This window comes from Pinus tabuliformis, chromosome 5_2 (assembly GCF_031772625.1).
Source record: "Pinus tabuliformis cultivar Carrire ecotype Pingquan chromosome 5_2, CPIR1, whole genome shotgun sequence".
In the NCBI taxonomy this organism is placed as follows: Eukaryota; Viridiplantae; Streptophyta; class Pinopsida; order Pinales; family Pinaceae; genus Pinus; species Pinus tabuliformis.
In genome coordinates this window covers 862,520,937-862,526,076 of record NC_142306.1, presented here as the reverse complement: position 1 = coordinate 862,526,076, position 5,140 = coordinate 862,520,937, and the positions used below count along the sequence as shown (strand labels likewise).

General features: G+C 35.7%; 1 pseudogene; it reads left to right on the top strand.

The window, feature by feature from the left end:
• The first annotated feature begins 1,145 nt into the window (after positions 1-1,145).
• LOC149162038 (uncharacterized) lies at positions 1,146-3,768 on the top strand (annotated as a pseudogene).
• The last annotated feature ends 1,372 nt before the right edge of the window (positions 3,769-5,140 follow it).

Here is a 5,140-nt window from a genome sequence, read left to right as displayed (position 1 = left end):
ACATGAGCAATGTAGAGCATTCTGCAGAGCCAGACTCTCCTGGTTCAGACTCTCTTTCGTAGAGTTGACCAGTGGATTTTATTTCATTTAATATACATCATTGCATTTTTATCACTCACCAGCTATGGTAGCTTGTTATCTCTTTTGAAATGTTGTTCAAGGTCAACAAAAATGTTCTTCATAGACAAGAGCTTGAAAATACCCGAGTGAAGTTTAAAAGGATAACTCTAATTATTACATTATGCCGTCAAATTACACTGCGTATGGTCATTAAATAAAATAAAGAACTCACCACTTTAAGTGGTGGAGTTGGATTTGGTATAGATAGCCTCAATTCTTCATCCCAAACTGGATTAGGTTACATCTTGATTGTTACAAAATGTTTAAATTCATTCATGTGAACATTATTTTTTAAATAATTTAAATTGTTTTAATTTCAATTAAAATAACTATATATTTTGTAATAGAAATAGTACCAAATAAAATTTTGGTTTTGATTCGGATGATAAAGATGAAATTATAAAATAAAGAAATTCATAATATTGAGTGGAAAGGTTTATTGAGCATAGAGGTTTATTAGAGAGGTTTATTCTATAGCTTAGCAGTCCATTACTAAAATTGAAATTTTGCTTATGTGAGTCAAAATAAAAATTTAAAACACTCTAAGAAAAAAATAACTATACAAAACATTTAAATAATATAGACTCATAAAAAAATTTGCACGCCAATGAATTGAATACCTCTAGGCTCATGTTAGATCCGTATTTAAGATGGATCTATGTTGGTTTATATTAAGTACATGTCACAAAGGAATGAGAATAATCCATTTACTTATCCAATATAAAAATGCAAGAGAAAAGCAAAACATAACTATTGTCTTCTAAGGAAAAAAACCAGTTAGAAAGAACCCTCTGATCCCAACAAGAATCATTCATGTAGCCAAACCGAAAGTAATTTGAAATAGGTAAAACATTGATATTGTTGGGTAAGATACAATTTACTAAAATTAAGCCCAAAATATCTCATTTTGCATGGCTACTTCTGTGGAATAAATTATAGGTTGAAGGAGTTATGTTCAGGTTAGAAAGAGATGAAAGAAAGTCTAAACTTTATTATCCATGCTCAAAAGTTTTATCGGGGGAGAAATGCGAGATGAATGGGAGTTGTCTGTTTGTACAGATACTTACAAGATTGATATCTCGTCGAGGATATTACATGGCATTTACTTTTTGGAGTTTGTGGATTTAGAGAATAGAGTTAGAAGGGGATTCACTAATTTCAAGTACAAACCAATTTTAAGTATCCCTATGCAAGTCTTCTTCCATTCGGCTTTTGATGACAACGTTCCTTATTCTGGCGACCCTTCCTCCACATTTTACTATAATTAATTAGCTGCGTTAGTAGGTAGATGAGCACTCGACTGGAGACAAGACATCCACTTTTAGTTGCATCTTGCAGAGGAAGAGTCAGTGAAAAAGAATAAGATGATCCGTGTATGCCACAGGCTCCACATCTTCAACTTCCAAGAATTTCACACAGGAAATGGGACTGCAGGAGGGCCAGCTAGGGTGAGGAGTGAAAATTTGAAAGTTCAAGATAGGAGGACGGTTGAGTTACAGCCAGATATGAGTTGTTGAGTTAGAGTAGGATAAGCGCTGGATCATCGAACAAAGAGAGAATGAAATAGATATTGACCTATTGTAATCTCCCTTGTTAACTAGAGTAAGCAGTTAGTTAGTTGCATGCGAATTTTAGTAGGAAATATAGTTGTGAGCCTCAGTGATTTTTAGATGGTATTTTTAGAATCAGTTAATTTTAGATATCTGTAGAATTTCAAAGTAATAGATAATTCTAGAAATTCCTCCCTGCATAGTAAAAGTTATTTGATGATGAGATGCCTCAGCATTTTTTGTATTGTCTTCATTGGTATATGCATTTGTTTATTTTTCTTATAATAGAAAAGAGAATAGTAGTTTGGAGAATTCATTGAACTAAAAAGCTTATTTTTACAATTTAGTATGGGAGATGTGTGAGTATATCTGTATTGAACTAAAAATAATGAATATGCTCTACATGCAAAGTAATTTATGTAAAGTAATTAAAAATAAAAAAAATGTGTGAGTAAGATGTTTTAAAAAATATTTCAACAAGAGATTTTAAATAAATTATTTGAAGATCCATGTTAACTAATTTATGTTTTTGTCAGTATCAACTTCATATATATCTATCTATATAGAAATAAATTCTTAAAAGAAAATATTTTAATGTGAGTTATGAATAAAATATTTTAATATGAATTAATATTTACATATACTTAAAAATACATAATAGTAAAAACACATTTTAATTTGTGCTAATAAACGGCCCTAGATCCATTTTAACTTTTGATTTACCACTGAGAACCATCTTAACTTCGACCAGAAATCAATTTATTTTCACTTTAAAAGTGTTTGCATGCCAAGAAATTTGGTCCCTCTATATACTGTATATAGCATTCAAAAATACAATGTAAAAAATAAAAAATACAAAATTGTATTTTGCACTTTAAAAAAGTTTAAACATGAAAAAAATTGATCCTTCTAACTCATGTTAAATCCATATTTAATATAAATCTATATCGATCTAATTCCAATCCTATTTAATATAAATTTATACGGATCTAATTCAGTCCTGTAAGCTTTCCAAAAATCTGAACGAGGGTATGGACCAAACAAGAAGATATAAAAGAACAGGATTTTTCTACGAAAAGAGAGATCGTCAAGAAGATACAAAACAACAAAAAGTTTATATGAAAATCGGGATTCGAGTTAACCACATCAGAACCGATGTTAAACAAAACTCCTGCACCTGCAGAACAAAATTAACCCCATGAAACATAGATGTAATAGGCCCTAGTAGTCCATTAAATGCAACATTAGACAGTTAGTTTTATGACGTGGAGAAGCAAGATGGACTTCCCATTTTTCGGGGAGTAGTCTACCCAGGCAGCAAAATTGCTCGGGAATTGTCGCCGGTTGTCAAACGACTCCATTTCCAATGACGGAGAATGGCGACATTTTTATGGCACTATAATCCTCCAAACGGCGCGTCTGTTTCCTCCGTTTGAGCGATGAGTTGACATCACATGAGGGGTGGATGGTACCTGCAGTTAATGTGACATGGTGCACCCTGCATAGCTAGCGGGAAGCACAGACACCAAACGCTTCAATGGCCAAGCCACCAACTCATTTCTTCAGTTGTCGTTGTTAGGCGAAAATGTAGCAACCACAGAAGAAGAATGTGATTCCAGTGAGGATTTCAGATGTAAAGCCCTGCGAAGCCTGGAGGAAGAGGTCAATGCAACATGTTCCACTTTTTTCAATCCCAACTCTGTTGATGAGTCAGTGAACTCGGATATTTGTAGTGAGCATGAAGGCAAACCCTCGTTACGGAGTTAGGGATTGATCTTTTTTATCTCCTATAGGCTTTAGACGATGAGTTCGACATTCCCCGAGTCTCGTTTTGGACTTGAAGGACGCCGTATGTAAATCCCGCGAGGAGACCTTGACCACCGAAGAGTTTTAGGAAAATTTGGATCTTAAATGTTTGGATGAAATTAAGCTTTTCGAGGACAACTTTGGAAATAATATACAATGTGAATAGTATGAAGATGCTTGTGATGCAAGCCAACTGCAGGATGACATGAACAAATATTTTTCTAGCCAACAAATATTATTTGGCGAGGATCTTCCTCCAGCATGGGCACTGGAAACTACCGGGTGCATTTGATTAATGAAAAGGCTAATTAAGGCTGCACTGTCACGGCCATAACGTCACCCCTCTGCTATACTACAAAGCCTGGCGTTTCTAAGGGTACTTAGCGTTTTCCCTGCCAATACAGGCACTACTGACGAGTGGGAACATCTTGTTCCAAGCTCATAAGAGCCGAACTTTGTCCCAGTTTCAATTTCACAGAATCCATTATACAAAAAGGCTTCATTTCCATCCACTAAAAAGCTAAAGTTTAAATTATTGTGATATGTTCTTCATGGGGTTTTCCATTTGCTTCGCCTAACGTAGCAAAGAGAGATGAGTGGTAGGGAAGTAATGTGTTATACTGTAATAAACGTAAATTCTTAGTGTGAAATTAAGTGGTTTACAATAATGGTTAACATTTTATTTTTCTACTTATTTATATAACAAAATTGTGAGCCAACTAAAATAAAAAAAATTGTGAGTATAGTATAATAAATTTTTGTGAATGTAAATAGTTGAGGGTTTACCTGAGAAAGATATTATATTTTTTATTATTTCTATGTAAATTTTGAAGTACTAGTATTAAATATAGCATCAAAAATAAAGTCATAATGGCGACTCTAAGGTTCCCTCTATGGGGTGACCTTCCAAGATACCACTTGTCATTTAAGCGCCTATCAGGGCTCATCCCGCCTCCATGCACATTCAATTCGTGATCATGTGTCGTTCTAGGATTAACTTCAGGCAAATGTTGATACTGCTCGCACACTTCGCAATTAAATACATAGGCAACCATGTAACGTTTTTCAGTTTGGTTGTTTGGGCCATGAAATTTGGCAGAGAGGAGACCAGAGGTGCATGCGTCGGGTTCCATAGCGACTCCTTGGGGTCATGGCCTTAGCAATGTGGATGTCTGTGCTAGATTGGTTTGGGTCAACGCTAGTTTGTTGGCTTTCCCCTGGGGTCCAATAACGCGAGAGGTCGAGGTGTCATTTCATCTTCATGCCTTCAGAACTCCTCTGAGGAACTTCAAGCTTTAGGTGCTCACACCTGCAGTTTGGGGTAAGGTTTATGTGCATGTAATATTCGTTTCTTCTCATCAGAAGAGGGGGGTTCCGTTTGAGTATAGTTGGGATCACCCTGTTGTTTTCTATCTACTAGGAATTACCTTTGGTTATTGTCTATGGGAGGGCGCTATCTCGAGTTTTAATACGTGCTACTGGTGGGTTGGCTTCCCGCTATGGTTGAGGGTTACTGTTATTTTTTGTTTGTCTTCTGGGGGTTGTGGTGCTATAATATGTGGGTCAAGTACGTGGTGGAGGGTTTATGCCGTACCCAGGCCTTGGGACTGGGTCGTCGTGGGCTCTCCCTATGCCATCACTTGTGTCTTATCGCTGCTGGTTTG